General features: G+C 36.8%; 1 protein-coding gene across 5 annotated transcripts in view; it reads left to right on the top strand.

Annotated features, from left to right (window-relative positions):
* TBC1D5 (TBC1 domain family member 5) overlaps positions 1-24,230 on the top strand; it is a 537,570-nt gene that overhangs the window by 86,437 nt on the left and 426,903 nt on the right. The gene's annotated exons all lie outside the window — the stretch shown is intronic.

The raw sequence follows: 24,230 nt of genomic DNA, 5'->3' as shown, positions 1-24,230 counted from the left end.
AACTTGGAGTTGCAGAGAGGCTTTACTCAAGCACCTGGTAATAAGGGAAATAAGACAGGCTTTGAGAGTTAAACTTTAAAAATCTACACAGCGGGGAGCAGAGCAGAGATGCAGAGTCTCTGAAGAGGCAGAATGACTGATGGGTTTGCAAGCCTTGGCCACTACCTGATTGGCTGTGTTGATTGACTGAAGAAAGAATATGTCCATTATGGGTGGCCTGTGGATTAGTCTGCCATCCCTGTAGAAGGAAAGGCCCAAAGGTTGAAGTTGGTAATACTCATCCCAGCATTAGCTGAAAGGTTTTTAATGTTGGTTAAAAACCTTTAACCTTCTTTAACCTTCTTCTTCTTAACCTTCTTTTTCTAACCAGGTAGGACTGGTTTCTACCTCTCTATAAAAGATATATGTAAGGATATATAAGTGGATAGTCCATATATTCTTTGCAGGTGGAAGAGCAATGAAGAGATAGACTTGAGCAGACAGGGTTGAAATTCTGGCTTTGTTAATTGTTATTTGTGTATCCTTGGGCAAGTTTCTCACCCTCTTTGTGCTACAGTCTATTCATCTGCAAAATGGTGATGGTAATAGTACCTGCTTCATAGGATTGTGGTGAGATTTCAATGAGATGGTATATGTACTTTTCCTAGAACTGTTCCTGTTATAAGAACTATGTATTAGGAGCTGTTATGCCTTTAATAATTGGGTCTCCTATCTCTTGTTCTAAAAAATCTGTACTTGTTTCGGTTAGCTGACTTCCTGTACTGTCAGAATCCCCTTTCTAGCCAGCGTGGCTAAAGGCCAAATCTCTGAAGCCTTTTAAATCCTAGGGTAATGACTGCCCTCCTATGACACCTTTTGAGAGCCAGCCATTGTGTTGCCCCTGACAAGTCCACACCTCACCTCAGTAGCACTGTCTGTCCAGGTGCTTGAATTGTTCCCCTGTTTGAACATGGCTGTGTGTGTGTGTGTGTGTGTGTGTGTGTATTTTTTTGTATGTATATCTGTATGTTTGATAGTAACTGAACTATCCAGTTCATCCTTTTCTAGTGAAAAATGTATGAGAGCATATAAAATGCATTCAGCACACAAAATATATGCTTGCTTTCTTTTTTTTAAAGAAGTATTTGACATGTACTAGAGTGAACTTGAGAGTGGGGTCTAGGTTTGGGTCTTTATTTCTGTTTTTCTTTGGATTGTGTTTGCAAGGGATGTCTGAAATTAGCTCAGGTTTAAAAGCTGTGTGCGCAGCAGGAAGGGGAGTAGGGCTTTCACAGAAACCTAAGAACAGGGCTTAGTTTTAAGATTATAGGAAGTGGTTTTGGTTTTAAGGCAACATAACAAAACAAACCTATGGGTTTACTCTGTATGCCATCTTTCTGTCTGGCTACCAACAGAGGTGTCTGTTTCCACATCATTTTAGCTTGCATTGTTACCTTTTCTGCTGCAGCAGGCAAGGCAGAAGGCGGGTTTCTTCAGAGATTTCTAGTTCAAACTGTTTAAGAGGCACCAAGAATCTGAAGCAGCCCATTCTTCGAAGCCAGGTGGTGAAGGTCCTAGTTTCCTGATGAGCTTGAGCCTGGTGCCCACTCAAGGTCCAGGCCATTGTTACAGGTGTGGTACAGAGCTGGACAGCCACGCCACCGAGGCTGGGTCCCAGGCAGCTTCTGTTGGAGAGTGATGGCGACTGCCGTGTTCAGTAGGGTGTGCCCGTCTGTAGAGGCTGAGGAGATGGCTAACTTCAGTCTGGATGCTCTTCCAGGGGAAGGCTGCTGTGGGAATGTAGGAGTACAGTGTCTTACTTGCTGCCTGCTAACTGTATTTGTTTCCCAGGACTGCCATAGCAAAGTACCACAAATTGGATGGCCTGCATTTATAGACATTTATTATCTCACATTTCTAGAGGCTAGGAGTCTGAAATCAAGGTGTCAGCAGGGTTGGTTCCTTCTGAGAGCTATGAGAATGTGTGGTCCTTAAATCTGGATCATTTATTTAAATGTCTCTATCTCTTCAGTAATTAGCAGATTTTCGGAAGATGGTTGTCTTAGAGTATTAGTATTGTAGTAATGTAGTTATATATGGTATTTGGATGTCAGGATATAAAATATGATTAATAAAATTGGAAATGTTTACAGAATTTATGTTGGCGGGTTTCATTTAAAAAATTGATCCCTTTGGTCATTGAATACATTTTTAATAGAATTATTTTCAGTAGGAAGGTGCCTCCTACATAATGGATTGGCAACCTAAGAGTTTTATGTCCAGACAAACTGATTTAAGTTAATTATATATAAAATCTTTTTAATCTTTTGTGTTACAATGAATCTAAAGAGATGGTTATAGATTTAAAGTAAAATCACCTCTGATTAAATTATCAAACTGATTTAAGTTAGTATTATTCAAATCGTTCTGCTAAAATAAATACACTTTCCTCATTTTAATATTAAATTTAAAATGTTGTTGTAACCTATAGGAATTATAACAATGTTTTGTTTTAGCTTTTCCTTTTGACTTTGGGTGTTTTAATTTTGAATTCTTCTATTGAAAATGTCAATACTAGTTTAAATTTTATTTAACCTGATTTCTAAGATTTAATTATTCTGATTTGGTTGTCTGAGAAATCTACCTCTTCCCACCAAAATGAATGTATATTTGTTAAGCAGATACAAATTTTATGAATTAAGTCTTGCCATTAGAAAAAGCCCTCAATTTCTTATTCACTTAATTTATTTCAACATTTTCCTAATATACATGTTCATGGAGGAAGTTAAAGTTGGTTGCTAGGCTCTTCCCTCCCTTCCTCCCTTCTTTTCACTTTGTTTTTGGACGCGGGGTATTATTTCCCCTGGCCAGGGATCGAACCCGCGCCCCCTGCAGTGGAAGCGCTGAGTCTTAACCACTGGACCACCAGGGATGTCCCTCCCCTTTTACTTTTTATTTGAAATATTTTAGACTTTCAGAAGAGTTACGAAAACAGTAGTTTTCAGCCAACTTCTCCTAATAGTAACACCTTATATAACCCCATAGTATAATTTCCAAACCTAAGAAATTAACATTGGCATAGTACTGTTAACTATAGTATGGTACTGATTTTATTCAGGTTTCACCAATTTTTCTCCTAATTCCCTTTTCTGTTTCAGCACCCAGCCTCGGAACCCACATTGCATTTATCGTCATGTCTCTTTAGTCTTCCCCAGTGTGTGATAGTTCTTAGGTCTTCCTTTGTCTTTCATGACCTTGAGACTTGGGAAAAGTACCGGTCAGTTATGTTGTAGAATATCTCTCAATTTGGGCTTGTCTGAGGCTTTCTTATGATCAGGTTGAGGGTAAGCACTCTTGGGAAGGATACTACAGAGGTGATGTCCTCAGTGTATCTTATCAGTAGTGCATGATATCTTATTACTGGTAAGGTGGCTGATTATTTATTTACCATCTAATTTTTAAATTCAGGTGAGATTTGCATAACATAAAATTAACCATTCTGAAGTGAACAATTCAGTGGCATTTGGTACATTGACAGTGTTGTGTAACCCAACAGCTCTGTCTAGTTCCAAAACATTTTCATCACCCTCCAAAAGGAAATCTGTACCCATTAATCAGTTGCTCCCAATTTCCCCCATCTCTCAGCCCCCCCACCCCCAATCTGTCTCTACGGTTTACTAATTCTGGATATTTCATATAAATGGAATCATGCAATAAGTGTTCTTTTGTTTCTGGCTTCTTTCACTTAGTATAGTGTTTTCAATGTTCATCCGTATTTTAGCATTTATCTAGTACTTCATTTCTTTTTATGGCTGAATAACATTTCATAGTATGTATATAACACAATTTATCCGTTCGTCCGTTGATGGACATTTGGGCTGTTTCTGTCTTTTGGCTATAGTGAATAGTGCTGCTGTGAGTAAACACGCATGTATATGTATTTGTTGAATTGTTGGATCATATGGTGATTCTAACAAACTTTCTGATTCAGGTATTCTTTACTTTTTCTGGTTTTCATTTGATTGATTTTAATTTTCGTATAGAATAATAAGGTACCACAAAATTCGGAGCAAAAATATTTTTTGTGGATTTTACATGTCAGAGTGAGTTATGTTTTAAAACCTGGAGGTATTTGTCATTCTGATTGAGCTATTTTTTTCCGGATTTGATTGTTGACAGACTTTACCAATTTTTCCCATTTATAATGATAACAAGATACAGTGCTAGAGTCCATGAGTTTTAATGTATTTTATGTATTATCAGGTGATGTTGTATTGCTTTGTCCTTATTTTGGACAGTTTATCTCTCAACTACAGAAAATTTACTGGTTTAAGGAAACATCTGTAACAAATATCTCAAAGAACAGTGTAAGGAAGCTTTTCATACTTTTAAATATATTTTTCATTTCAGATTTGAGATTTTTTTATGTAGTTTTGAACCTTCCTTTGTAATGATTTATTTTCACAAGATAGATATATGTAATGTAGTCTTGATTTTAAAAATTGCTTTATACTTTTCCATATAGCAGATAGAGAAAGGAGGAATGATAATTCTACTCGAAACTTGATAAGATGGCAAATGAGAAAGAATAGAACAGATCTATTAAGGCTGTTCTTTAGTCCAGTTTTCCTTAATCTTGAGTAACTGGGAAACTTGTGTGTAGTCCCTGAATATTTTCCACCAAAGAGGAGTATGAGTTGGTTCTTCAGTGGCTTAAAATAAAATCTTTGGTCTTTAGGTTATCTTGTTCCAAAAAGACCAGTCTTTTATGCCAAACTCTGTTGGCCCAGGAAATCTCCCTTTCCCCACTGGTAGGTAGCTCTGGCAGACCTGAGGCTTTCCAGTAGAGTCAAAGGGGCCTTGAACTTCTGGTTTGGGTGAGAGTTTCATTTCTGGCATTTACAGCCTTCTTGGGCTCTAAGCTCTAGAATAAAACTCATGGCCTACTCTTGATCTAACAATAGACGTCTGATGTAGACACTGATCTGTAGCCCAATGCTGTTCATTGTAGTGGGGAGGAAAATTTGGAATTTTTATGGAAGATGAGTAAATTAATGGACAGAGTATTTGAGAACAACTTGAAGCTACAGAAACTTTTTGTTTCTGATAGCAGTTCTCAAAAATCAAGTGGTACTATGAGGGCCAGACTTACAGGTCTGGTGATGTGACTTAGGGTAGGGGGATACCTCTGAAGAGGTAGCATTTATCCCCTAGATTAATGTCACTCCATTTCTAGTGTGTAGACGAGGGGAGCAGATTTAAACTTAATACTCTTGTTTCTTGCAGTTTAGGTTTTTTTCTCTCCTCTTCCACCATGTCTAGGTCCTCTGGTAGTTAATTGTCTAATGATTTGCAGTGTCACTTGGTTGTCAAACTTCCTCAGACCATTGCTGAGGTTTGGGCAGCTGGGGTGATGACAGGTAAACATGGGGCTGCACATTTGGGAACTGGAGTGTCTGTATTCCGGGATGCTTGCTGATAACAAAGCTGTATATACTTATTAACATTTTTTCTGTTTTGAGAAACTCATTCTTATTTTTTTAGAATTGGAAATGTGCTACTTTTTTGAGTGTTCAATTTTTAAATAAAAATATTTCTGAATTTTAGAAATGTAAAGAGATTTAAATGTTTAAGAATTCTTTAGGTACAGCATGGTGACTGTATAGTTAATAATACTGTATTGTGTATTTGAAAGTTGCTAAGAGAGTAGATCTAAGAAGTTCTCAGCACAAGAAAAAAAACTGGTAACTGTGCTAATGGATGTTAACTAGATTTATCATGGTCATTTTGCAGTATATACTAACACTGCTGTGTATAAAATAAAGCTACAAGGATGAACTGTACAACACAGGGAATATAGCCAATATTTTATAATAACTATAAATGGAATATAACGTTTAAAAATTGTTGTATACCTGAAACATATTGTTTATCAACTATACCTCAATAAAAAAATTGAAAAAAATACTAATATTGACTCATTATATGGTACACCTGCAAGCACTATAATGTTATATGTCAGTTATATCTCAATAAAAAAAGTTAAAAAAATTCTTTTAATTCAAATGAATCGGATAACTCACTTTTACTTTTAACAATAATACTTGACGGGACTTCCCTGGTGGCGCAGTGGTTAAGAATCCCCCTGCCAATGCAGGAGACACTGGTTCGAGCCCTGGTCTGGGAAGATCCCGCATGCCGCGGAGCAACTAAGCCTGTGCGCCACAACTACTGAGCCTGCGCTCTAGAGCCCGCGAGCCACAACTACTGAAGCTCGTGAGTCTAGAGCCTGTGCTCCGCAACAACAGAAGCCACCGCAATGAGAAGCCCACGCACTGCAACGAAGAGTAGCAGCCAAAAATAAATAAATAAATTTACGGAAAAAAAAAATACTTGACTAAGGACATCATCTAGTTTTTGAAAAAGGGATGATAAAAAATTCTTGATTTTTATTAACAAGGAAAATTACATGCAGCAATCCCAAGAATAGTAGTTACCCTGTTTTTTATTGTTAGCGAGTGACTGAATTGATCTGATAGAATCAGGAGTACTATAATAAAATGAAAATTTCATATGTGAACACATTATAAAATCTGAATGCTTCTTTAGTCAGAAGGTGGGATTGCTTTGTAGAATGATGTTTAAAAGGAATTTGATAATCAGAGATGCTGTACCTTAAGTCACTGTTATAACACATTCACCACTTTACACGTTAAGCCACCAACTAAGACTTCAGAATTACATCCTTGGGTACATGCATTAAAGATGATCCCTCTGAAAAAAAGGGAATAACATTCCTTGAGCAACTTTAAATCAGGTGTAAAGAGGGGAGTACTTTCATAAATACAGAGCCACTGTGTGGAAGCCCTGCTTTGAGGCCTGGGAATAAATTCAAAAGTGTGATATATTGTTTTCTTTTTTTTAAAAATAAATTTATTTATTTAGTTTTGGCTTCGTTGGGTCTTCGCTGCTGCGCGCGGGCTTTCTCTAGTTGCTGCAAGCGGGGGTTACTCTTTATTGCAGCGCACGGGCTTATTGCGGTGGCTTCTCTTGTTGCGGAGCACAGGCTCTAGGCACGTGGGCTTCATTAGTTGCAGCACGTGGGGTCAGTAGTTGTGGCGTGCGGGCTCTAGAGCGCAGGCTCAGTAGCTGTGGCGCACGGGCTTAGTTGCTCCGTGGCATGTGGGATATTCCCGGACCAGGGCTCAAACCCATGTCACCTGCATTGGCAGGCGGACTCAACCGCTGCTCCACCAGGGGAATCCCGTGTTTTCTTTTCTTTAAAGAAATCCATTTGGCTTGTCTAGAGTATTCTTTCTCCCCCGTCCCCTCCTCTCTCACTTCCTTGTGAATTTTTCCTTATGAGTAGGAAAGAAGTAAAAATTGTTTTTACCCATTTGAAATTATTGCTTTATTATATTTATTATTTTTAAAAATGTGTTAAACTGATAAATAAAAAATGTCTTATTTAATCATATGCCTGTGTGTATGCATATATCCATCATAATCACCAGAATCCAGCCATTTCTACTACCTCCACCCCATTCCAAGCATCATTATCTCTCACCTGGACTCTGCAGAAGCCTGTTAGCTGATGTCTTATACTGTCCTCCCTCACCAACAAGTTCATTCTCTACATAGCACCAAAGTGATTTTTGGTGTTGAATGTCAGAGCAGGCTACCCCAGAATTCCACTTGTTTATTCATGAATTTCTAAGCTCTTACGATTAGCTTCAAGGCTGTACTTCACTTGACTTCCCTAAAACCTCATCTCTTGCTTTCCCCGACTGCAGTCACAGTGGCCTCAGCGATGTTCCTCCGACTTTGTGCGTCTGCCCCATTGCAGGGTCTTTGCACTCGCCCTTCCCTTTGTCTGGAAAGCTCTTCCCTTAGGTAAACACAGGGCTCTTTTCCTCGGTTTCCTCAGGTTTCTTCAAGTATCACCTCATCAGGGAGGTCTTCTCTGGTTCAGGGAGGAGATCTGCATCTAGATAATAGATTTACTATGAGAATGGGTTCTCTCAGGGAGAGAACCCTTCTCTTCTCTTCTCTGGAGAAGGTAGAGCTAGGTCTAAAAAGGAAGCTAAAGAGAGACGGTTACTTTGTTGAAATGGATGCCTTCATCCATTATAGGAAAAAGAAGTCTTATGAGAAGATCTATCCCTTTACTCTAAATGTCAGTTCTAGTAACGTCTAGATAGTGGATTTAGTAGCCGAAGTGGTCGCTGCATGAACAGAAGTAGAGCTACCAGTTCCTGACAGCTGCGAGTCAGCCTCTGGGCATCTTGCTAAATTTTCAAATATAATTATACAGTAGACTTCCTTTAACAAATTCTGTGTTCCCAGCTATAATTATAACTGCTTTTCCTGCCTATAGCCTGTTCTTTGTCTTACTACTCTCCTCCTCATCTCCCCCTGCTGGTTAGAATTATCCTCTGGTCCTTTGGGATCTGAGAAAATAGGAAGCTTTTACTGCAATTTTCTTTCCTAAGCATAGACTTACCAGTGCACACCAAATTCCTTCTTTCCATTCTAGTCTAAAATACATTTCCAGTTATAAGATATAGTGTTTTAACGTACAAGCTAGCAATATTCTATATTAAAGTAATTTTTATTTTCAAAGAATATGAAGATACAAATGAAGTACATTGTAAACTCTCTATGCAACTGCCAGAAAATGACCATCACAGCTTATCCAGTGCTCCATGTCATAGTTAAGACTCTTTAGACCAAGAGTTGTTGTTGTTTAATAAATTAAGGTTTGTAACCAAAAGTGAAGTCATCATAAATCCTACAACCATAATCCTGAAAGGGTTTCCAGGACTCATCGTGACAGTAATTGGTAAAACCAGAAATATGAGTGGGATTTCCTGTTTTCTCATCTGTTTTTATCACCCAAATATCCATTGTGAAAATAAACCACTTTAAACTATGATCTATTGTCCTTTACAAATATATTGTAGTTTTCTGGTGATAAACTTCAAAGTTATATTTCCATGTCATTTAGATTATATTCTAAGTCATTTTAATTAATGTCTTTCTTAAGAAATAACTAAAATGTATAGATTTCTGAATGTGCAGAAGAAGAGATACGCTTGAACTTTTAGCTTGCAGGGGAAGTAGTCCAGAAGGAATTATGGACCTGTGTCAATTATACATTGTTATATGTATCTTTCGTCACTAACTTATTTGCTAAAAATACTTGAGTGTTTGTTTTGTGTCAGGCACTGTGCTAGTTGCCAGTTTACTGAGGTTTTAGTTTGAAAAACTAGATTAAAAAGGTATGCTTATAATGGTTGAGATATACGTGGGAATAAACAATAGTGTATTCAGTTGCCTATTAAAATAATTCTGTGTATTCTGGGTAGCTTTAAATATTATACATAGGACTTCTCTTATACAGTAATTGGTTGACACTTTTTGACCTCAGTGTAAGACTGCAGTATTTAATGAATAAACAAGGAGAATAAAGTTTTGATAAATAAGGCATCTTCTTGAAACTTATAGGCTTGAAGCCTTTTAGCATGAAATTGACAGGTGTTCCTTTCGTGAAAGAGTAAGTGAATAACGTTATGTTTTCATGCTTACAGGTCCTCGTCCTGTCATAGGAATAATAGTCTTGAAAAGCAGAGCTTTGGAATTCACTGTTCTGAGAGATGTCTCCTTATCAGTATGATTTTATGCTCACGTGGGGCGGCTTCAGGCTGAGGAATGAGATTAGATTTGCAGGGGAAGAATATTTGCTGTCCTCGTTGCTTTGGTTTCTAAGGAATGCTTACCCCTTAGCCTCAAATGTGCTGTGGTATTAGCTACTTCAAAATAGATTACTCAAGACTCTTTATTTGGAAAACCTTCAGTATGCATCGTGATGCATTACTTGCGATAAAAAAATGAGGCTACAATTATATGAAACAAAACACTACAGCTGCTGACAGATGTCATTAACAGCTTTCTCAAACACGGGTCCTTCAAAAGGACCTGCTACACATCTGATGTGGTGTGTTAGGGTCATTAATTCAAGATGGGCTACTGTTGTCCAATACATTTGTTGTTGGTGGTTTTTTTTTTTTTTTTTTTTTGGCTTTAGCCTTTTGATAATTTATTGGGACCTTGGTGTTTGATATAGTCTAAAAACTATTCTTCTGAATTACAATTAATAAATGTAGAGGGAATGAGGGAAAGAGTAAATCACCGTGGTAAACACGACAGTAAGAGTCGTTGTAGGCAAGATCCATTCATGGATGCCAAAAACGGGGAAAGTTTGAGGAGAAACAGAATGTTTCCAGAGTCTAAAAGTATCTCTCCAAGATGTTTAATAATTACAAAGAGAAACATAGTAACTTTACAGAGGCGAAAGCTGGCAGTGTTGAACCAATGTTAATTTTATGTTTTGATAACTGTGCTATAATTATCACATGCGATGTTAATATTAGAGGAACCCAGGTGAACAGTACGTGGGAACTCTGCACTATTTTTGCAACTTTTCTATAAGCATAAAATTATTTCAAAGAAGTTTTTAAAAGCCCATTCTTCTGGAAATCTGATATAGTGCTCTCACGCTTATCCTGTGAGACCGTAAAAGGTGCTCCTTTATTGTAATGAAGTGTCTTTGGTTTCAGAAATAATTATCTTGGACGTAGTTCAGGGTAGACATCTATTAGAACACGTTTTGCTCAGTATCCTGTTGCTGACTATCATTTGTTATCACGTTTCTCCGAATCATCTTTTAATAACAATTATAGAAATACCCAAGTTGTGTAAGTTGTTTAGAGATGTTAACTGATCTCTGCTGTAGTCAGTGAACTAGTATATGGAAGAATTTGAAGATCAGAAGTAGATGACATCTAAAAGTGACACCAAAAGTGAATAAATAGGAGGTATCTGGGGTTGTGTGCCATCATGATTTTACACACGTGTACAAAAATGTGGCCACGTTTCCAAGATGTAAAATGTAAGTTATACAGTGTTCTAAATGTTTGTCCTTTTTCATACAAACTGTACTTTAAATGCGTTTCAGCTATGAGAGAAGAAATCTCTGGGAAGTGGGCCACGGAATGAACTTTCTATTCAAGTTTGTAAATATTACAGCAGCAGGTCACTTGTCGTCCATTTGAGATTAGAGCCACATAATAGACTTTCTCAATAAAAATCTATACTGCCACTGTCTGTGTATGGAAAACCATTAGTTGTAGTTGCACAGAGGAGGCTTATGCCTGCTGTTGCAAATACCACTGACAACCTAAACTTACTGAGGTCAGTGGCTCTGTTACTTTGCAAGAAAAATTTCCATCTAGAATAGTGCCTGATGCTAAATTAATATTGACTGAGTGAATGAATGAACACTGAAGACTGTATAAGGTGGATGTCCATATTAAATGTGAAATTCAAATGTCTACAGTAATGCAACTCTAGTGTTGAACGCTCAGAATCCAAGCCATCAAAGTGGCAGTTTTCTTGAGAATTAACTCCTTTCTACAAATCTACACTTGCTCTAAAGGGCATCTCAAATTTCATGTTTGGGAATTTAACGATACTATGAATATTTCCGTACCAGGGTTTGTTTCATTGTGTTTCAGCAGCAGGCTGGATTCTGGTGATGGCAGGGCATACCTAGCCCCCAGAACGTTCCTTAGGGAGTTGACAATCGTGTTTTTCCCAAGAAGTTGAGATTAGGGGAGTAGAGAGGGTGAATGAAGCATTCTCCTGTTTCAGTAAGTCTTGGCAATCTTGTTAAAATTATTCTAACCAGAAAATATTTCCAAAATACAGTTATTAGTATTATTTACATCATAAAGATTATTTAATGGCGTAGCCAATTTGTGTCATTAGCCAGTTTAAAACATACTCTTTAGAGTAATACATATGAATATATTTATTGGAATATACATACTGAAATGAATATCTTCTGCTTTGTTAAAAAGTTGTTGATTTTACATTGTTACAATTATTTGATTTTGCAGACCTCATTACCCCTCTTTGACAGAAGGGTGTACTTTAAAAATGTCATGTTTTCACTGGTTTAATAAGTGATTCCTCTTCTCCCATCATGGCATATTATGTTTATCCTAGTCATTGCATCTTCTCAAAGTCATTTATAAAAGGTAATGAGTCTCTTAAAAAGTAGATTTGGTTCGCCTACTTGGAACTCTTTGGAGAAGTAACCATGTGCAGTTGGCTGGGGGAAGCAGGGAAGGTTAATTTTGTCTGCCTTTAAGTACTAGAGAATGTCCACAGGAAACTAAAATTGCTCAGTCTCATTTAATGTTTTGCGGTTTTTATAGTGTCTAAAGTAACCATTAATACTCGGTAGAAGAAAGTATTTGTAATTTTATTTTCTATGAGGAACATAGGCTTTATATTAAAAATATGTGGTTCTAATGTTATATGATACAAACATTCATTCTGGTTTAAAACTTAGGGCAGATTGGAAAGTCGGTGGGGGGTTTGGTCCTAGCCCTGCCAGATAGCGTCTCTGTGATCTTGAACAAGTCAATTTGTCTTTCTGAATCTCTTTTTTTTTTCTCATGTGTAAAATACTGAAGTTAAGAATAACTCTGTCCACTGTGTGGTTTGTGAGGGTTACCTCAACTAAACATGATAATCTATCTGTGGTAACACCCAGCACGGGGTCAGGTTGCCCAGCTCCACTTCAGGTCTGTGAACAGCGCCTCCTGGAGGCGAGCTGAGCACCGTGCCTGGAGTACAGTGGCCGCGCTCAGTCGGCTCTGGTTTTCTGATGAAAAGATGCCTGTGAAAGGGTGTTGTGAGCTGTAGTACTGGAAAAACAGAAAGCCCAAAAATACTTAAATGTTAAAACATGATTAACCAAATAGATGCAGAATAGATATCACAAACCCCAAATCTGTACAAACTAACTCATTGAGGTCTTACTTAATAATTAATACTACCTGATTTTGAACCAATAAAAAAAAGTAATACCATGTAATACTATTTGCAAGCAATGGATTTTGGGCTATTTCAGATCATTTCTTTTTATTCTTTTTTTGCGGGGGAAAAAGTCATTAGTCTGCATTTATAATCAGGACTAGCTTCCTGTAACATTATTTATTTTAACTTTTTATTTATAGATTTTGAAATTTACAATTCTAAATACAGCAATAGTAAGGCACTGCATTTTTGCAGGAAACAAAAAGCACAATTAACATAAAGTCAGAGCCAGCCACAAATAAAATATTCCAGCAAACTGTGTAAGGGGGAAAAAAATGCTCTGGGAAGCAGATGCCAAGAAATGTTGCAAAGGTGGCCTTGTTACACTGGAAAGAAAAGAATACAGGATTAGTAGTAATCGGAGGAGGAGGAGGAGGAGGAAGGTAGGGAGCAAAGAATGGTGAATGCGTGCTCCGTAAGTGGCAGGCACTGTTAGCTCTAAGCACTTCATGCAGATTCTCACATCTAATCCTCCCAGCTACTTTATAAGTTAGGTCCCCACTTTACAGATGAAGTAGCTGAGGCACAGAGAATGTGAAGTAATTTTTCCTAAAACATTATATCCAGGATACAGACTCAGGCTTTTTGGCTCTGGAAGTCATGCTCTTAACCTACTCTGTGTCCTGCATCGCTACCATCTACTTAACAATGCAGATGACGCTCAGAATGTAGTTTGTATATATTTTGTGAAGAAGTTTTAAATGGTATCATACTCCGAGATATTGATTTGGCCCTTTAGAAAAGTAATTGGTTCATTGATGGGATCCCTGGTATCCTCAGAAATAATAACCCCCTCAAGAATACCTTAGTGGTAAGACCTTAACTGTCTTTCTAGATGGATTTTTTTTTAACATTCCCTCCATGTATGCATAAAGTGTATTATTACATATGATAATTTCATTTACATACTTCTAACTTTTGATAATTATCAACATAAGTAAGTAGATGAAAGGAACGCATAGGGATGGTAAAGGGTAGGATTATATCACCGATGTTTTAGGCAGGGATTGTTTATGAATTTTTGTACTTCCTGGCAGACTATGCTGTGCCTAAATGAGAGTATTTTATTTCTTTAATAGAATCTCACGTAGTAGGGGCTTAATACCTAATTGATTGCATTATTCTAGGTATAGAAATAATGAAACTCACGTAGTTCTTTCTTTGTGAAAATATTTTATTTCGAATATTTCCTTTCTGCTTGACAAAAGAGCATTGGATTTTTGCTTTAAAGAAAAAACTGTGATTTTTTTTTGTTTGTTTTATTTTTATTTTTTAGCCTGGACTGTGGCAGAATCAAATGACCAATAGTTTCTGATGACTAACACCTGTTCTTTTTTTTAACTGCAAAATTCTTAAAAAGGTATGGTGACTAAATTATCTTATTCTTAGGCATTATGTTTTCCTTCTTTTTGTCTTCTAACTTTTATAGTGCTCTTTTTTATTGCAATATCCTTCTCAGCCCTAGGACCTAACTTCTAACATTAGCCAAATTCTAAAAGAGGTCCACTTTTAAGAGAAAATTTTGGTTGGAAGATTTTAGCCAGATCTGAGATTCCCTATCATAATTAAAAAATCTTTGAAGCAATTTTTATTGTTAGTTACCTTAATTCAGATTGCTAATCCTGGATTATTTTTCTCTTCAATTGATTATTTAAAAAAGATAGATAATCTTACATTATCTACCTTAACTGTACCAAATGGCACCTGATTTAATAAGAAAGTTCTAACTGTATAAAGTACAAAAGTCAGAAAATATGTTGTGAAAGTGTAGAGTTTGGCATTTGTTGTTATTGTAGTGGGCTCAGCCTTCTCCCTCACCCCCATACATGTATCTCCTATTTTGTACACCTCACCGTGGTCAAGAAGAAGGCCAGTTGTGTAACTTTGCTCTCAGCAGAGCATGTAATTGGCTAAAGCTGCAATGGCAAATATGTAGCTTACATGCATCCCCTTTCCTGTGCTTATTGTAGACATCTGCTCACGGCATACTTTCTTGCTTAGCCAAAGATAGTTTCATAATGTTCTGTATTTTAGGGAGCCATTACTGGTCAACCAGAGTTTCCATGTGAGAAAACCTATATGCTGTTGCTGGAATAGAGAGTTTGGGATGAGTACTAAAAGTTCTACATCTTCTCCCTTCATGCCTAGGATTTGATGTAGCCCAACATTAAGAGATCTTACTGTCTTAGATTGGTAAGTGTGTTAGCAGTTTAGTAACCTTCTAAGTATACTTAAACACACTTGAATTTAGCACAGCAAAATTGATCCCCTCGCCCCAAAACACCCTTTTTATGAAATATTCTGTTAGGAAACCTTCTTTAGATACCACTGCAGTTCATTTGTGGACAGCTCTTCTATAAATTTACACTCAAAAAGTTATCCTTGGTTAGGGATGGGGAATGGGCTGTGTCTTGTGATCTAACTCCAATTCATTGATAAGATTGATATATTAGTCAGGTTTTCCCAGAGAAATATATATAACTAATAAGGTGTGTGTGTGTGTGTGTGTGTGTGTGTGTGTGTGCGCGCTTGTGTGTTCAGAAAAAGAGAGAGAGAGATTTTAAGGAATTGACTCACATGATCGTGGAGGCTGAGAAGCCCAAAATCTGCAGGTTAGGCCAACAGGCAAGAGCTGATGTTGCATTTTAAGTCCAAAGGCAGTCTGTCGGCAGAATTTCCTCTTCTTCAGGGGAGATCAGGCTTTTTAAAATTAAGGCGTACAACCAGTTTGGTGAGGCCCACCCACCTTAAGCCCAGTAATCTGTTTTACTCAGTCTATTGATTTAAATGTTAATCTCATCTAAAAAATACCTTCACAGAAACATCTAGAATAATGTTTAACCAAATATCTGGGTACTGTGGCCTAGCCAAGTTGACACATAGAATTAACCATCACATTTGAGAAAGACTGACTGATTCAGTGATTATTGAATACCTAATATGAGCCAGGCTCTATGCTTGGTATTGGAGGACCTCAGCAGATTTAAAAAGAGAAAAATTTAGTCGACAATTTTTTTCCTTGTCAACTAATCTTAGAATAGAAATTAGTCATGCTTATACTAAGTACAAAAAAGGAAGCTATTTCTTAAAAAATATGTAATGGGGGAGATACATTCAATGTCCAATAATTTTATATTTAATTTTAAATTAAATTTAGTGAGAACTACATTGAATTTAAAAATTTATATTCAGTTTTAGAATGACTTTATTCTTAGTAGATTATTTTAGAAATAGTCTTTTTCAAGCATAACAAAATGCCAATCTCTTTAGGAGTAACTTATGTTGAAAGAGAAAATGCTATTTCATCCAGACCCCTGGCTCTGTTCTCTCAATGATAAAGAGCATTGTTTTTTTGGTTTTGTTTTGTTTTGTTTTTTGTTTTTCATCTTAAAGGAGAGGCTAAGTTTCAGCCTAAGTAGAACACTTTACCTCTTCTATTGAAACGTATTATCTGGCCTCCTCTGCCTAAATTAGAGTGAGTCGTTTTTAACATGCTGAGGAAAGGGACTTTTCAGAAAGGCAAGTCAAACCTTTTCTATTTTATTTGGTTGTGAATTGTTATCAGAGATGGTGAAAAATTTTATTAGGAAAAAAAGTAAGGATATGATATAATACAGAATGAAAGAAACTAGTAGGTGTTAATACTTGGAATGAAGTTTTAATTGTCGTGGGTATTTGATGACTATTTGCAACTTCTTGCGGGGCTTAATATGTCTTAATTCATTTCCAGAAAAGAATTAACTAAAAATGATTTGGATTAACATTTTCCACTGTTAAGGTAAAGGTATGAATTCTGTATTGGATAAAATGATTCTGGGGCTTCCTTGGTGGCACAGTGGTTAAGAATCCGCCTGCCAATGCAGAGGACATGGGTTCGAGCCCTGGTCCGGGAAGATCCCACATGCCGTGGAACAGCTAAGCCTGTGCGCCACAACTGCTGAGCCTGTGCTTTAGAGCCCGCGCGCCACAGCTGCTGAAGCTCACGTGCCTAGAGCCTCTGCTCCACAACAAGAGAAGCGACCACAGTGAGAAGCCCGCGCACCAGAGTGAAAGTAGCCTACGCTCTCCGCAACTAGAGAAAAGCCCGTGTGCAGCAATGAAGACCCAACACAGCCAAAAATAAAATAACTAAAATGAATAAATTAAAAAAAAGATTCTGTTCAGAAACACATACTAGTGAGTTAGTTGTGCAAGTGGGTGCTAGTTCTGAGCAGGGTGATCATAAGCCCAGTTTGCTTGAGACAGTCCTTTGAATGCCTGCTATCCTGCCTTAATTCTTTTTAGCACCTGTGTATTTGTTTGTTATTGTTCCCAGGAAAATTATTGCAAATTTATTGGTTTAAGACAACACAAATTTTTAATTATATAGTTGTATAGTTCAGAAGTCCAATATAGGTCTCCCCAGGCTAAAATCAAGGTGTCAGAGAATCTGTTTCCTGTTCTTTCAGTTTGTTGGCAAAATTCAGTTCCTTGTGGTTGTAGGACCTAGGTCTCCATTTCCTTGTTGCCGATACACCTCGAGCCCTTTCCAGCTTCTTTGGGAGCTACATTTTGGCTCATGGCCCCCTTCCTCCAGTTTCAAAGCCAGCAGCAGCAGTTTGAATCCTTCTGATTTGCACCGCTCTGACCCTTCTTCTCTCATAGCATCTTTCCTCTGACTCATGTGATTAGATTCAGCTCAACAGGATAATCTAGGATAATCCCTCCAGCTCAAGGTTCATAACCGTAATCACATCTTCAAAGGCCCTTTTGCCTTGTAAGTTAACATATTCACAGGTTCTAGGGATTAAGACATGAGCATCTCTGGGGGAGTTGGTGAATTATTCTGCCTCTGATGCACCTTTTCACTCTTAGGAATGTCCTGGTTTGGCTGCTAAATTACATGGTCATCCAATTTGAGTAGCCAGTTGAATTATTTAAAACACGAATAAAAACCAAAGCTCAGCTTTCTTCCTCCCTCTCTTTTAAATTTATGTTTCAGTTCTTTCCTTTTCTGTTCCCTCTCCTGCGTCCCTTTGACACCTTTGCAAAGGTTCTGAATCGTTTTCCTGGCTGACTTGTCAGAAGTCAGCAAGGAGGAAGTGTACGTCATTTCTTTTTTGCCCATTAGTTATGGATAAAGGAGCCACACGTTTTATGGTGTGAGGGCTTCCATCATTCTTTTAGTCTTTTGCCTTTGAAGCCTGCCATTCTCATGTACCTCAGTGTTCAGTGACAGTGTAACTGGCGAATCTTGAGGTTGTAGCGTCTAAATGTGAGCTGCTACTAGTGCTTAACGCTATCCTTAGACTGTTGCATGGGGAGCGGAGGAATTAAGACAGGCTTTTCTTCCCCCTCTACCTTTAGACTTTATTTTGTACCAGAGAGGTCACTGGGCATTGCATTCATTTAAATAGCTGCTGATTTTTTTCAGAGGGGGTGGTTTTATACTCTAGAAACAATTTTACGAGTACAGCTGCCTTTTTAAATAAAGTAAGTACTTGAATGTTTTTGTTTCACATTTTTGCAAATTTTAATTTATTCAATTACACTACATTAATTGAAGAAAACAATTGTGTATTTTATGTGTGTCTGAAGACCAAATTGCCATTTATGTCTATTCTTCAACTTAAATGTGTAATCTGGAATTTTTCCCAAAGCAATTGGGAAAAATACTATTTTGTATTTAGATAGATTTATTTGTTCCTTGGACAATCTAAAAAAAAAGACCAATTTATGATTTTTAACCCTATATCTTAATAAGCTAAGCAGATATTGGATACATGCTAATTTATAGATACTTGAGTCCTTAATTTAGTAGTGAATCCATCAGAGTTTAGATTTAGTTAAGTAACACCTAAGATATAAAACCTGTGCTACATATCTCTAAAGTTAATTTTTTTCTTTTCAGTTTACAATGCCAGTTTTACACTCCATTTGCTGTCAGTGGAAATGTAGGTGGCAGACACAGCACATATTTATCATCACCGAGTTCACTATATCATACAGGAAAAGCACATTAATATGCCGTACAGAAAGCCTAACACACATAAACAACCACTTAGCATTTTTAAGAACATATCTGACTTATTGATTAGCTTAAATATCTTTCAGTCGAGCGTGACACCCACGTGGAGTGCATGCATTCACGTACTTATCTCGGAGCAAGTGCTGCTTGGACTGATGAATGAGCGTGTCTCTTCTGTATGTATCATGACGAAGATCAAACCTTAGAAAGCTTTTCCCTACCCGTTGGAATCCCTAAATCTTGTCACAATTAAATTATTCTCAGGGTTCTTCAGGTAAAGTGCACTCTGGAAGACAACTTTAAAAAACCCTATTCTACATCTACATTTACGTTTGGTGTTCTGAGCCTCTTTTCCTGAAGTCTGTGCTGCTGTTCTGGGTTCCAGGCCCAGTGGTGGATGCAGTGGGGTATGGGATGTGTCTTCATTTCTGTTTCTCATGAACTCTTATGTTCTTCTATAAACTCTACCCTGTAAATTAGCCTCAAAATGTGCGTGTATGTTTTAAAAATATGTACAATACCTGTTAGGTTTTTTTCTCATTGGAATACTTCATCGAAATTAGGAAATATCAAAATATAATATCTAGTTTACATAGATAACTGACCTAAACCTCAGAGAACGAAATAAAGAAATAAGAAATAATATAGATGTGAAAAAATGGGGGGGGGGAGAAATGCAATTTATATAAGGGATAAAGAACAGATGAGTAAATTTTTGCTTTTGACTTTTATGGGAATTTATGTGCATTTGAGAATTGGGACATTTTAAAAGAAAAATGTCCTAGCTTTTTCTTTTAGCAAAGCAATACAGTAGGAAGTAACGTATTTAAAAGTTTTATGGTTTCCTCAGGTACTCAGTTTATTTTCTAATATTTTCTCTCTCTAAAACAAAAAGAAAAACAGAATATTTACAAATTATGGTTTCTTGTGTACTTTCTACAACCCTGCTTGGGGGAGGTACTGTGAGCTCTCTCTCTGTGGACACTGTTCTCTCTCTGTGGACACTGTGCCCTTCTTCTTCCTCTAGTCATTCCTTCTGGGCTGAACTGTCTAATGACGCCAGTCAATCCATTTCATTTTATCTTAGTTAATTTCCACACGTATATTTATAGAATTTGTTAAATAGTGTGGTATAATCTTCAGTCTCTGTTTTCTACTCATGCTTTCCCTTCCTTTTCCATATTTGTGCTATCACATCTTCATAGTGCACTCTAAAATCTGTAGTTTGGGATTGACATGTACTCACTGCTATATTTAAAATGGATAACCAACAAGGACCTACTGTATAGCACAGGGAACTCTGCTCAATATTATGTAACAATCTAAATGGGAAAATTTGAAAAAGAATAGATATATGTATATTTATAACTGAATCACTTTGCTGTACACCTGAAACTAACACAACATTGTTTATCACCTATACTCCAATATAAAATAAAAAGTTAAAATAAAATCAAATCTGTAGCTCTGCGTTCGACCACATTCTCAGGTTTCCATCTCTCCGTTTCCTACTATTTTGAATACTTTGCTTCCCAACATGGTGAATGTTTGGGAGAACTGAAAGCATCATTTTGCCCCTAACCTTTTTTTTTTTTTACCCCCAGAAAAATTTAGCTGTTCTTAGCTTCCCTCCCATTATCCTTTAGGGTCTTTATCTTGGACCTAGGAATTCATTGTCTCCATCTCCCTTACCCATCATATCTAACTAGTTTATAGTCTTAGTAGTTTTTGCTCCTGTCAGTTCCTTACCATTCTCAAAAGCCAGCCTCATCCACTCCTTTACAGCCTTATTCCTAGAATACTACAGAAGTTTTTGCTCTCCTCAGATCTGAAGTATTTGATATCCTTTCTATCCTCAAATCCATCCCATACATTGTCAGATTAATCTTCCTAAAACATTGCTTTTACTCTGTTATTCTTCTGCTTAGGAACCTTTAATGGCCCCACTTTGTTTATAGATTGAAATTTGGAATCTCTATCCTGATTTTGTTAGGGATTTCATATTTTTTTTAATTGAAGTATAGTTGGTTTATAGTGTCATGTTAGTTACAGGTGTACAGCATAGTGATTCAGTTTACATATATGCTTATATGTTTGTATATTTTTTTTCCAGATTCTTTTCCTTAATAGGTTACTACAAAATATTGAGTCCAGCCTGATTTTCAAGGTACTTTCGTAAAGTTGTCCTACTTTACTGTTTAGCCTTATCTTCCACTAGTGAGTAGCAAAAGTTCTCCCGTTTCTGTCAAGATGGTCCCAGCGTACTGAGAACTTTCCTGCTTTTGCATATCCTTCCTCACTTCACAATACTTTTAATCTTCTTCTTGCCCTGTGACGTCCTTCGTATTTTCTTCTTAACATGCTCATCTAAAGCTTACCTGCTGTTTTCCTAACTTGGAGCTCATGTCCTGTACGCTCCGTGAAATCTTTCTGAACAATATGGTCTACTGTAATCTCACCCTCTTCTGAACTCCTGTTTTTTTTTTTTTTTTTTTTTTTTTTAATTTATTTATTTTTGGCTGTGTTGGGTCTTCGTTTCTGTGCGAGGGCTTTCTCCAGTTGGGGCGAGCGGGGGCCACTCTTCATCGCGGTGCGCGGGCCTCTCACTGTCGCGGCCTCTCCCGTTGCGGAGCACAGGCTCCAGACGCGCAGGCTCAGTAGTTGTGGCTCACGGGCCCAGTTGCTCCGCGGCATGTGGGATCTTCCCAGACCAGGGCTCAAACCCGTGTCCCCTGCATTGGCAAGCGGACTCTCAACCACTGCGCCACCAGGGAAGCCCTGAGCTCCTGTTTTGATTTTTGCCTCTCACAAGGCACTTTCTGTTTAGTGTTTTGCACTAGTACTTGTTTGTAGTTGGGTCTAGAGTCTGTATTGTTAACTGGATTTTAAGTGTCAAGAGATCAGGAACCATGTTATACTTCTTTAGATCTCGCTTATGGACTAAGTATCATTCATTACAAATCTCAGATGATACATTGATATTTGCTCACTCATTATTTCCATAAATATTGATTACCTATACCCAGGCACTATTGATTATGAGTTAAACAAAAGAAGTAAGGACCCTATATTCATGGACCTTACATTCTAGAAGGGAGAGATAAATATTCTCCAGCAAATTTAACAGTGTCTGTTTAATCACAGTTGGGGAATGTGGTTTACTACTTTTTTGACAAGGGAAAAACCCAAGAATTGCTTTCTTTTTTTCTCTGCTGTCATCGGTATGTATAATTTTTAAAAATAAATTTTGATAGAGTAAATTACTCTTGAAGTCACAGGTTTTCAAATGGTAAAACAATTGTTTTCTTTTAAATATACATAATACTGATATGCTCTAAGTCTAAATTCAGTAGACAAAATAATGGAAAGTATGATTCATATATTTTTGACATTTAAACAATTATAGTAAATTTGTATATCATTTATATGATAGGTAACCTGATGTGAAATAATTAAAAGGTAGTGAAAATATTTTTAAAAGGAAGTTTCCCTAAACTCAAATCTATGAAAAGTTTTTATTTAATATGCTAAAGCTCTCTTTTATAGAAGAATAAAATGAGATTAAAATTAAGTAATTAGATACATGATTATTTTAGCTTTAAGTGTTTCTTCCAATGGCTCGAACAACATCATTTGTTTCATAGGTATGGTTTTTTGAGATTGTAATAACCACGGAAAGTTAATGTTGAAAGAATGGCAAAGTATGCTGTGAAACGAAAAATTATTGTATTTGCAAATGTAAAATCATAATTTACATAAATGTTATAGTTAGGCACATTATGAATGTAAATATGCGTTCTCTATTCTCAGTCCTGTAATGCCATTCTTTGTCCAGTGGGAGATGAAGAGTGATGTTGAGACTGCTGTTTAACCTATTATAACAGCTTTAAAAAAATTAAATCGCGTTGATGTAAATATGAGGAGGGGAAAGAGTATTTATCTCCATTAAGTGACATAAAAAGCCGTGGTAAGAGTAACAGGCAGTGGGTGTGCATTAAGCGGTGGAATCCCTAAATGCAGATGCTAATTATAAGCACAAGGACAGTTGCCTCCCACATACGTAACTGCTGTATATTTTCTTTAGTTAGAGTATAATTCAGGCTTCTTGAAGTGCTGAATATGGCTTTTATTTTTTCACTTCCCCTTAGCATATATATTTAAAAAAAAAAAACCAATAAAAGCACTTTTGCTGAACTGTGATTTTGATGGATATAGGTGGAATATTAAACCAAATGCTGTAAAGATAATTCACATGATTTGCTCTTGGATGGTGTTCATTGAGTGCCTTACTTGCTTCCCGCTATTGAAAAACAAATGTTTAGCAGTAAGGTTAAAATTATTTAAACATATTTGAGCACAGTTTACTTTGCTGTTGTGTACCAAGGACTTTAATTTAAGGCTTAGATTATGAAAAGATGTATTAGTACAGACATTAAGAGTATGTTTGTTTAGATTATTATAGTCTTTAAAACTTATTTTGGTGATGGTCTCTGGCATCATGTCTTGAAAGTGATATATTGCTTCTTCATCATCAGTTTTGACATTTTTTAAGTAATCTGAGAAAAAGGAATTTCCTTTGCATATTTTACAGTCCCTTTCAATGATGATTTTGTAATGTATTCTTCAACTGTTGAAAGGTATATAGTACAGAAACCCTGTTCTTAGAAGGTAGCTGGCTTTTAAGTGTAGAATAGCAGGGAAAGTGTTACAGACTTAAATTATTTTTAAAACTTTGTTTTTAGAAACAGGAGTACAAAAAACCCCTTTGTAATCTTGCCACTTTTTTATTCTTAGGTATGCTTTTTCTTTAGCTTTTAGTAACTTGTAATTTAAGATCACAGTTATTAGGTAGGTGTATTTCTGCATTTTATATATCGCTCCCAGATGCTACAGTATTAGTTTTTATCACTGCATATTTTATGAAATGTCAGCCTTCTGTTGGCTGTTCACGCAGCATTGTTAGTGATCAAAAAGACACAACACGAAGGAGAGGAATCTAAACAGTTGACTTATCTTTGTCCTTCACTGTGACAAAAATACTATAAAATTACTTTATTATAAAAAGTCAGGTAAAGGCATCATTTAACATGCAGGGAAAGGATAAATGTCTTTGTTTTTTAGTGAAATAAAATCTTAAAATGTTTAATATCAAGAAATACAGTTATAAAGAGAAATAATATCTAATTGTGCTAAGTTTGCCTTTGTAAGGAACCAGGGTGATATGTTGCGTGTGATGTGGTGGCAATGCTATCCCTAGAAAAAGCCCCACGATTTTTGACAACACAAGAGGTGACAC

Source organism: Balaenoptera ricei, chromosome 4, assembly GCF_028023285.1.
Source record: "Balaenoptera ricei isolate mBalRic1 chromosome 4, mBalRic1.hap2, whole genome shotgun sequence".
Classification (NCBI taxonomy): Eukaryota; Metazoa; Chordata; class Mammalia; order Artiodactyla; family Balaenopteridae; genus Balaenoptera; species Balaenoptera ricei.
The sequence above is the reverse complement of the archived record's forward strand: the minus strand, read 5'-3'. Positions and strand labels throughout refer to the sequence as shown.